The sequence below is a fragment of the Opisthocomus hoazin genome, unplaced genomic scaffold, assembly GCF_030867145.1.
Source record: "Opisthocomus hoazin isolate bOpiHoa1 unplaced genomic scaffold, bOpiHoa1.hap1 HAP1_SCAFFOLD_84, whole genome shotgun sequence".
NCBI classification, from domain to species: domain Eukaryota; kingdom Metazoa; phylum Chordata; class Aves; order Opisthocomiformes; family Opisthocomidae; genus Opisthocomus; species Opisthocomus hoazin.
This window is the reverse complement of record NW_027448727.1, coordinates 72,501-82,500: the sequence shown is the minus strand read 5'-3', so window position 1 is coordinate 82,500 and position 10,000 is coordinate 72,501.

Here is a 10,000-nt window from a genome sequence, read left to right as displayed (position 1 = left end):
GGCCGCGCGCGCCGGCCCCCGGACCCCGAACCTCGGGCAGGGCTGGGCAGCACAGGCGCGGGGCCCTGCGTGCGAGCGAGCGAGCGGGCAGCGTCGACAGCAGAAGCCCAACGCGGCGTGGCCACCGGCAGAGCCGGATTGCCGTAGAGGCTTCTCTGCAACGTGCCCGCGGATGGCTGCTGTTAACGGGCGTGGGGAGGGGGGGGAGCCACGGCAGGCTCCACTCCCAAACCCCGGCCCTACAAGCGTTCGAGTGCCGGAGACCGCCGCCCGTCTCGGCCCGGCCCTGGAGAAACCCCTCTTGGAGCCCTCGCTCCAGTCGGCAACGGCCACCGGAGCCTGCGGGCAAGCAGCGGCTTCGCGCGGCTTCTGGCAGTCGGAAGCGCCGTGAGCGATAGGTAGGAGGCAGAACGGCCACGGCCAGGGCCGCCGGGCAACGCCCGAGTCTGCCGGCTGAGCCGCGGGTGACAAGCGTTCGAGTGCCGGCGACCGCCGCCGGTCTCGGCCCGGCCCTGGAGAAACCCCTCTTGGAGCCTTCGCTCCAGTCGGCAACGGCCACCGGAGCCTGCGGGCAAGCAGCGGCTTCGCGCGGCTTCTGGCAGTCGGAAGCGCCGTGCGCGATAGGTAGGAGGCAGAACGGCCACGGCCAGGGCCGCCGGGCAACGCCCGAGTCTGCCGGCTGAGCCGCGGGTGACAAGCGTTCGAGTGCCGGCGACCGCCGCCCGTCTCGGCCCGGCCCTGGAGAAACCCCTCTTGGAGCCCTCGCTCCAGTCGGCAACGGCCACCGGAGCCTGCGGGCAAGCAGCGGCTTCGCGCGGCTTCTGGCAGTCGGAAGCGCCGTGAGCGATAGGTAGGAGGCAGAACGGCCACGGCCAGGGCCGCCGGGCAACGCCCGAGTCTGCCGGCTGAGCCGCGGGTGACAAGCGTTCGAGTGCCGGCGACCGCCGCCCGTCTCGGCCCGGCCCTGGAGAAACCCCTCTTGGAGCCCTCGCTCCAGTCGGCAACGGCCACCGGAGCCTGCGGGCAAGCAGCGGCTTCGCGCGGCTTCTGGCAGTCGGAAGCGCCGTGCGCGATAGGTAGGAGGCAGAACGGCCACGGCCAGGGCCGCCGGGCAACGCCCGAGTCTGCCGGCTGAGCCGCGGGTGACAAGCGTTCGAGTGCCGGCGACCGCCGCCGGTCTCGGCCCGGCCCTGGAGAAACCCCTCTTGGAGCCCTCGCTCCAGGCCACCGGAGCCTGCGGGCAAGCAGCGGCTTCGCGCGGCTTCTGGCAGTCGGAAGCGCCGTGCGCGACAGGTAGGAGGCAGAACGGCCACGGCCAGGGCCGCCGGGCAACGCCCGAGTCTGCCGGCTGAGCCGCGGGTGACAAGCGTTCGAGTGCCGGCGACCGCCGCCCGTCTCGGCCCGGCTCTGGAGAAACCCCTCTTGGAGCCCTCGCTCCAGTCGGCAACGGCCACCGGAGCCTGCGGGCAAGCAGCGGCTTCGCGCGGCTTCTGGCAGTCGGAAGCGCCGTGCGCGATAGGTAGGAGGCAGAACGGCCACGGCCATGGCCGCCGTGCAACGCCCGAGTCTGCCGGCTGAACCGCGAGTAGCTGCAGCGGTTCGATGGCGCTGGTCCGCGAGCGCCAGCCCTCTGCCCTAGTATACGGACAGCGAGGTCCCCGGCCCCGGCGGGCTCGAAGAGAACCGTCTTCCCCCAGCGGGGAGGCGCGCGAGCGCCGCCGACTCTTACCATGACGTAACTGGAGGCAGCGCAAAGCAGCGACCCCTTCGGCAGCTCCGAAGAAGAACCGGGCAAGACGTCTACCTGCCAGAACCGCGGTGGAGCCAAAGTCCCGCCGGAGCGAGGTAGACGAGGCATCCCTTTCCGCCGGCAGCTCCGGCGGCCACATCGGGCACACCGGACCCGGCGGACGGTAAAACGGGTAGACCTGGCCTCCCTGCCGGCAGAACGGGTAGACGAGGCCTCCCTGCCTGGAACCGGGTAGACCTGGCATCCCTGCCGGAAGCGGGTAGACCTGGCATCCCTGCCGGTAAAACGGGTAGACCTGGCCTCCCTGCCGGCAGAACGGGTAGACGAGGCCTCCCTGCCTGGAACCGGGTAGACCTGGCATCCCTGCCGGAAGCGGGTAGACCTGGCATCCCTGCCGGTAAAACGGGTAGACCTGGCCTCCCTGCCGGCAGAACGGGTAGACGAGGCCTCCCTGCCTGGAACCGGGTAGACCTGGCATCCCTGCCGGAAGCGGGTAGACCTGGCATCCCTGCCGGCAAAACGGGTAGACCTGGTCTCCCTGCCGCCAAAACGGGTAGACCTGGCCTCCCTGCAGGTAAAACGGGTAGACCTGGCCTCCCTGCCGGCAGAACGGGTAGACCTGGCCTCCCTGCCGCCACAACGGGTAGACCTGGCATCCCTGCCGGCAAAACGGGTAGACCTGGTCTCCCTGCCGGTAAAACGGGTAGACCTGTTCTCCCTGCAGGTAAAACGGGTAGACCTGGCCTCCCTGCCGGTAAAACGGGTAGACCTGGCCTCCCTGCCGGCAGAACGGGTAGACCTGGCATCCCTGCCGGCAAAACGGGTAGACCTGGTCTCCCTGCCGGTAAAACGGGTAGACCTGGTCTCCCTGCAGGTAAAACGGGTAGACCTGTTATCCCTGCCGGCAAAACGGGTAGACCTGGTCTCCCTGCAGCCAGAACGGGTAGACCTGGCATCCCTGCCGGCAAAACGGGTAGACCTGGTCTCCCTGCCGGCAAAAAGGGTAGACCTGTTCTCCCTGCCGCCAGAACGGGTAGACCTGGCCTCCCTGCCGGTAAAACGGGTAGACCTGGTCTCCGTGCAGGTAAAACGGGTAGACCTGGCATCCCTGCCGGCAGAACGGGTAGACCTGGTCTCCCTGCCGGTAAAACGGGTAGACCAGGCCTCCCTGCAGGTAAAACGGGTAGACCTGTTATCCCTGCCGGCAAAACGGGTAGACCTGGTCTCCCTGCCGCCAGAACGGGTAGACCTGGCATCCCTGCCGGCAAAACGGGTAGACCTGGTCTCCCTGCCGGTAAAACGGGTAGACCTGGCCTCCCTGCAGGTAAAACGGGTAGACCTGTTATCCCTGCCGGCAAAACGGGTAGACCTGGCATCCCTGCCGGCAAAACGGGTAGACCTGGTCTCCCTGCCGGTAAATGGGTAGACCTGGTCTCCCTGCCGCTAGAACGGGTAGACCTGGCCTCCCTGCCGGCAGAACGGGTAGACCTGGCCTCCCTGCCGGTAAAACGGGTAGACCTGGCATCCCTGCAGGTAAAACGGGTAGACCTGGCATCCCTGCCGGCAAAACGGGTAGACCTGGTCTCCCTGCCGGTAAAACGGGTAGACCTGTTCTCCCTGCAGGTAAAACGGGTAGACCTGTTCTCCCTGCCGCCAGAACGGGTAGACCTGGCATCCCTGCCGGCAAAACGGGTAGACCTGGTCTCCCTGCCGGTAAATGGGTAGACCTGGTCTCCCTGCAGGTAAATCGGGTAGACCTGTTATCCCTGCCGGCAAAACGGGTAGACCTGGTCTCCCTGCAGCCAGAACGGGTAGACCTGGTCTCCCTGCCGGCAAAACGGGTAGACCTGGTCTCCCTGCCGGCAAAAAGGGTAGACCTGTTCTCCCTGCCGCCAGAACGGGTAGACCTGGTCTCCCTGCCGGTAAATGGGTAGACCTGGTCTCCCTGCCGGCAATATGGGTAGACCTGGCCTCCCTGCCGCTAGAACGGGTAGACCTGGCATCCCTGCCGGTAAAACGGGTAGACCTGGCCTCCCTGCCGGCAGAAGGGGTAGACCTGGCCTCCCTGCCGGTAAAACGGGTAGACCTGGCATCCCTGCCGGCAGAAGGGGTAGACCTGGCCTCCCTGCCGGCAGAAGGGGTAGACCTGTCCTCCCTGCGGACAGAGCGGGTCGCCCGTGCTGGAGGCCCGTATGCAGGGGTGCCTGCACGGGGTGGGAAGGGCCGGCGGCGGGCTGCCTGTGCTCTCTCAGCCGGGGCGGCGGTGGGGGGGCTTGCGGGGGGTGGCTGGGGTCGGCAGGCCGGCCCTGCCGGAGGCCCGTATGCAGGGGTGCCTGCACGGGGTGGGAAGGGGCGGCGGCGGGGTGCCTGTGCTCTCTCAGCCGGGGCGGCGGTGGGGGGGCTTGCGGGGGTTGTCTGGGGGCGGCAGGCCGGTCCTGCCGGAGGCCCGTATGCAGGGGTGCCTGCACGGGGTGGGAAGGGGCGGCGGCGGGCTGCCTGTGCTGTCTCAGCCGGGGCGGCGGTGGGGGGGCTTGTGGGGGGTGGCTGGGGGCGGCAGGCCGGCCCGGCCGGAGGCCCGTATGCAGGGGTGCCTGCACGGGGTAGGAAGGGCCGGCGGCGGGGTGCCTGTGCTCTCTCAGCCGAGGCGGCGGTGGGGGGGCTTGCGGGGGGTGGCTGGGGGCGGCAGGCCGGCCCTGCCGGAGGCCCGTATGCAGGGGTGCCTGCACGGGGTGGGAAGGGGCAGCGGCGGGCTGCCTGTGCTGTCTCAGCCGGGGCGGCGGTGGGGTAGCCTGCGGCGGGTGGCTGGGGGCGGCAGGCCGGCCCTGCCGGAGGCCCGTATGCAGGGGTGCCTGCACGGGGTGGGAAGGGCCGGCGGCGGGCTGCCTGTGCTGTCTCAGCCGGGGCGGCGGTGGGGGGGCTTGCGGAGGGGTGGCTGGGGTCGGCAGGCCGGCCCTGCCGGAGGCCCGTATGCAGGGGTGCCTGCACGGGGTGGGAAGGGCCGGCGGCGGGCTGCCTGTGCTGTCTCAGCCGGGGCGGCGGTGGGGGGGCTTGCGGGGGGTGGCTGGGGGCGGCAGGCCGGCCCTGCCGGAGGCCCGTATGCAGGGGTGCCTGCACGGGGTGGGAAGGGCCGGCGGCGGGCTGCCTGTGCTGTCTCAGCCATAGCGGCGGTGGGGGGGGTTGCGGGGGGTGGCTGGGGGCGGCAGGCCGGCCCTGCCGGAGGCCCGTATGCAGGGGTGCCTGCACGGGGTGGGAAGGGCCGGCGGCGGGCTGCCTGTGCTGTCTCAGTCGGGGCGGCGGTGGGGGGGCTTGCGGGGGGTGGCTGGGGTCGGCAGGCCGGCCCTGCCGGAGGCCCGTATGCAGGGGTGCCTGCACGGGGTGGGTGGGCCTGCGGCGGGCTGCCTGTGCTCTTAGAGCCGGGGCGGCGGTGGGGGGGGCTTGCGGGGGGTGGCTGGGGTCGGCAGGCCGGCCCTGCCGGAGGCCCGTATGCAGGGGTGCCTGCACGGGGTGGGAAGGGCCGGCGGCGGGCTGCCTGTGCTCTCTCAGCCGGGGCGGCGGTGGGGGGGGTTGCGGGGGGTGGCTGTGGGCGGCAGGCCGGCCCTGCCGGAGGCCCGTATGCAGGGGTGCCTGCACGGGGTGGGAAGGGCCGGCGGCGGGCTGCCTGTGCTGTCTCAGCCGGGGCGGCGGTGGAGGGGCCTGTGGCGGGTGGCTGGGGGCGGCAGGCCGGCCCTGCCGGAGGCCCGTATGCAGGGGTGCCTGCACGGGGTGGGAAGGGCCGGCGGCGGGCTGCCTGTGCTCTCTCAGCCGGGGCGGCGGTGGGGGGGCTTGCGGGGGGTGGCTGGGGTCGGCAGGCCGGCCCTGCCGGAGGCCCGTATGCAGGGGTGCCTGCACGGGGTGGGAAGGGCCGGCGGCGGGCTGCCTGTGCTGTCTCAGCCGGGGCGGCGGTGGGGGGGCTTGTGGGGGGTGGCTGGGGTCGGCAGGCCGGCCCTGCCGGAGGCCCGTATGCAGGGGTGCCTGCACGGGGTGGGAAGGGCCGGCGGCGGGCTGCCTGTGCTCTCTCACCTGGGGCGGCGGTGGGGGGGGTTGCGGGGGGTGGCTGGGGGCGGCAGGCCGGCCCTGCCGGAGGCCCGTATGCAGGGGTGCCTGCACGGGGTGGGAAGGGCCGGCGGCGGGCTGCCTGTGCTGTCTCAGTCGGGGCGGCGGTGGGGGGGCTTGCGGGGGGTGGCTGGGGTCGGCAGGCCGGCCCTGCCGGAGGCCCGTATGCAGGGGTGCCTGCACGGGGTGGGTGGGCCTGCGGCGGGCTGCCTGTGCTCTCTGAGCCGGGGCGGCGGTGGGGGGGCTTGTGGGGGGTGGCTGGGGGCGGCAGGCCGGCCCGGCCGGAGGCCCGTATGCAGGGGTGCCTGCACGGGGTAGGAAGGGCCGGCGGCGGGCTGCCTGTGCTCTCTCAGCCGAGGCGGCGGTGGGGGGGCTTGCGGGGGGTGGCTGGGGGCGGCAGGCCGGCCCTGCCGGAGGCCCGTATGCAGGGGTGCCTGCACGGGGTGGGTGGGCCTGCGGCGGGCTGCCTGTGCTCTCTGAGCCGGGGCGGCGGTGGGGGGGGCTTGCGGGGGGTGGCTGGGGTCGGCAGGCCGGCCCTGCCGGAGGCCCGTATGCAGGGGTGCCTGCACGGGGTGGGAAGGGCCGGCGGCGGGCTGCCTGTGATCTCTCAGCCGGGGCGGCGGTGGGGGGGGTTGCGGGGGGTGGCTGGGGGCGGCAGGCCGGCCCTGCCGGAGGCCCGTATGCAGGGGTGCCTGCACGGGGTGGGAAGGGCCGGCGGCGGGCTGCCTGTGCTGTCTCAGTCGGGGCGGCGGTGGGGGGGCTTGCGGGGGGTGGCTGGGGTCGGCAGGCCGGCCCTGCCGGAGGCCCGTATGCAGGGGTGCCTGCACGGGGTGGGTGGGCCTGCGGCGGGCTGCCTGTGCTCTCTGAGCCGGGGCGGCGGTGGGGGGGGCTTGCGGGGGGTGGCTGGGGTCGGCAGGCCGGCCCTGCCGGAGGCCCGTATGCAGGGGTGCCTGCACGGGGTGGGAAGGGCCGGCGGCGGGCTGCCTGTGCTCTCTGAGCCGGGGCGGCGGTGGGGGGGGCTTGCGGGGGGTGGCTGGGGGCGGCAGGCCGGCCCTGCCGGAGGCCCGTATGCAGGGGTGCCTGCACGGGGTGGGTGGGCCTGCGGCGGGCTGCCTGTGCTCTCTGAGCCGGGGCGGCGGTGGGGGGGGTTGCGGGGGGTGGCTGTGGGCGGCAGGCCGGCCCTGCCGGAGGCCCGTATGCAGGGGTGCCTGCACGGGGTGGGAAGGGCCGGCGGCGGGCTGCCTGTGCTGTCTCAGCCGGGGCGGCGGTGGGGGGGCCTGTGGCGGGTGGCTGGGGGCGGCAGGCCGGCCCTGCCGGAGGCCCGTATGCAGGGGTGCCTGCACGGGGTGGGAAGGGCCGGCGGCGGGCTGCCTGTGCTCTCTCAGCCGGGGCGGCGGTGGGGGGGCTTGCGGGGGGTGGCTGGGGTCGGCAGGCCGGCCCTGCCGGAGGCCCGTATGCAGGGGTGCCTGCACGGGGTGGGAAGGGCCGGCGGCGGGCTGCCTGTGGTGTCTCAGCCGGGGCGGCGGTGGGGGGGCTTGTGGGGTGTGGCTGGGGGCGGCAGGCCGGCCCTGCCGGAGGCCCGTATGCAGGGGTGCCTGCACGGGGTGGGAAGGGCCGGCGGCGGGCTGCCTGTGCTCTCTCACCTGGGGCGGCGGTGGGGGGGGTTGCGGGGGGTGGCTGGGGGCGGCAGGCCGGCCCTGCCGGAGGCCCGTATGCAGGGGTGCCTGCACGGGGTGGGAAGGGCCGGCGGCGGGCTGCCTGTGCTGTCTCAGTCGGGGCGGCGGTGGGGGGGCTTGCGGGGGGTGGCTGGGGTCGGCAGGCCGGCCCTGCCGGAGGCCCGTATGCGGGGGTGCCTGCACGGGGTGGGTGGGCCTGCGGCGGGCTGCCTGTGCTCTCTGAGCCGGGGCGGCGGTGGGGGGGGCTTGCGGGGGGTGGCTGGGGTCGGCAGGCCGGCCCTGCCGGAGGCCCGTATGCAGGGGTGCCTGCACGGGGTGGGAAGGGCCGGCGGCGGGCTGCCTGTGATCTCTCAGCCGGGGCGGCGGTGGGGGGGGTTGCGGGGGGTGGCTGGGGGCGGCAGGCCGGCCCTGCCGGAGGCCCGTATGCAGGGGTGCCTGCACGGGGTGGGAAGGGCCGGCGGCGGGCTGCCTGTGCTGTCTCAGTCGGGGCGGCGGTGGGGGGGCTTGCGGGGGGTGGCTGGGGTCGGCAGGCCGGCCCTGCCGGAGGCCCGTATGCGGGGGTGCCTGCACGGGGTGGGTGGGCCTGCGGCGGGCTGCCTGTGCTCTCTGAGCCGGGGCGGCGGTGGGGGGGGCTTGCGGGGGGTGGCTGGGGTCGGCAGGCCGGCCCTGCCGGAGGCCCGTATGCAGGGGTGCCTGCACGGGGTGGGAAGGGCCGGCGGCGGGCTGCCTGTGATCTCTCAGCCGGGGCGGCGGTGGGGGGGGTTGCGGGGGGTGGCTGGGGGCGGCAGGCCGGCCCTGCCGGAGGCCCGTATGCAGGGGTGCCTGCACGGGGTGGGAAGGGCCGGCGGCGGGCTGCCTGTGCTCTCTCACCTGGGGCGGCGGTGGGGGGGGTTGCGGGGGGTGGCTGGGGGCGGCAGGCCGGCCCTGCCGGAGGCCCGTATGCAGGGGTGCCTGCACGGGGTGGGAAGGGCCGGCGGCGGGCTGCCTGTGCTGTCTCAGTCGGGGCGGCGGTGGGGGGGCTTGCGGGGGGTGGCTGGGGTCGGCAGGCCGGCCCTGCCGGAGGCCCGTATGCGGGGGTGCCTGCACGGGGTGGGAAGGGCCGGCGGCGGGCTGCCTGTGATCTCTCAGCCGGGGCGGCGGTGGGGGGGGTTGCGGGGGGTGGCTGGGGGCGGCAGGCCGGCCCTGCCGGAGGCCCGTATGCAGGGGTGCCTGCACGGGGTGGGAAGGGCCGGCGGCGGGCTGCCTGTGCTGTCTCAGTCGGGGCGGCGGTGGAGGGGCTTGCGGGGGATGGCTGGGGTCGGCAGGCCGGCCCTGCCGGAGGCCCGTATGCAGGGGTGCCTGCACGGGGTGGGTGGGCCTGCGGCGGGCTGCCTGTGCTCTCTGAGCCGGGGCGGCGGTGGGGGGGGCTTGCGGGGGGTGGCTGGGGGCGGCAGGCCGGCCCTGCCGGAGGCCCGTATGCAGGGGTGCCTGCACGGGGTGGGAAGGGGCGGCGGCGGGCTGCCTGTGCTCTCTCAGCCGGGGCGGCGGTGGGGGGGCTTGCGGGGGGTGGCTGGGGGCGGCAGGCCGGCCCTGCCGGAGGCCCGTTTGCAGGGGTGCCTGCACGGGGGTGGGTTGGGGGGGGCGGCGGGAATTTTTTGGTTTTTGTTGCTTTTTTATTTCTTTTTCCGCTTTTGAAACAGAGACGCCGCCCCGTCCTCGGGCGTTTCAGCCGAGCTGATGGAAAGCGGCGCCCCTTCCCGTCGCTTGCGGGGGGGGGTGGTGCAGGAGGGGGGAGGCGGCGCGCGCCTGAAATTCCCCTCGCCACCCCCCGTTTCCGAGACTTCGCCGTATCTAGTGGAAGGCGCTAAGCTTGGCCGGACTGTCTCGCTGAAGGCTTTCTTACTCTGCATCGGTTCTGACGGTGGGCGAGAAAAAAAAACAAAACCAAAGCAGAGCAGGGAAACAGTTACAAAAAGTTCTTGAGAGCCAGCACCGGCCCGCCCATCGGCAGACGGAGCGGCGCCCGGGGTCAACGAGTGCCACCCTGCTGCTTAGCAACCGGAACCCGAGCCGGCCCGCCCCGCCCACCCGCCGGCAAGGGGCGGGCGCTTCCCCGCGGCAGAAGGGGGAGACAGAGACTGAGAGACGGGGTCGAGGAGCAGGCGGGGAGCCTTGCGCTGAGGTAGGCTGGGGACGGGGCCTCTTTTCCGAGAAGATTGAGGTTTGAGTCGGGGGGGGGGGGGGGGGGGGCGGCGGCAGGGGCTGCTTGTGCGCTCTCGGCCGGTGCGGCGGTGGGGGGGTGGCGGGGTGGGGGGGGGCAGCGGAGCGGCCGTGCCGGAGGCCCGTATGCAGGGGTGCCCGCACCGGGGGGGGGGTGGGGGGGGGCGGCGGCAGGGGCTGCTTGTGCGCTCTCGGCCGGGGCGGCGGTGGGGGGGGGGGCTTGCGGGTGGGGGTGCGGCGGCCGGGCTGCCGTGCCGGAGGCCCGTTTGCAGGGGTGCCTGCA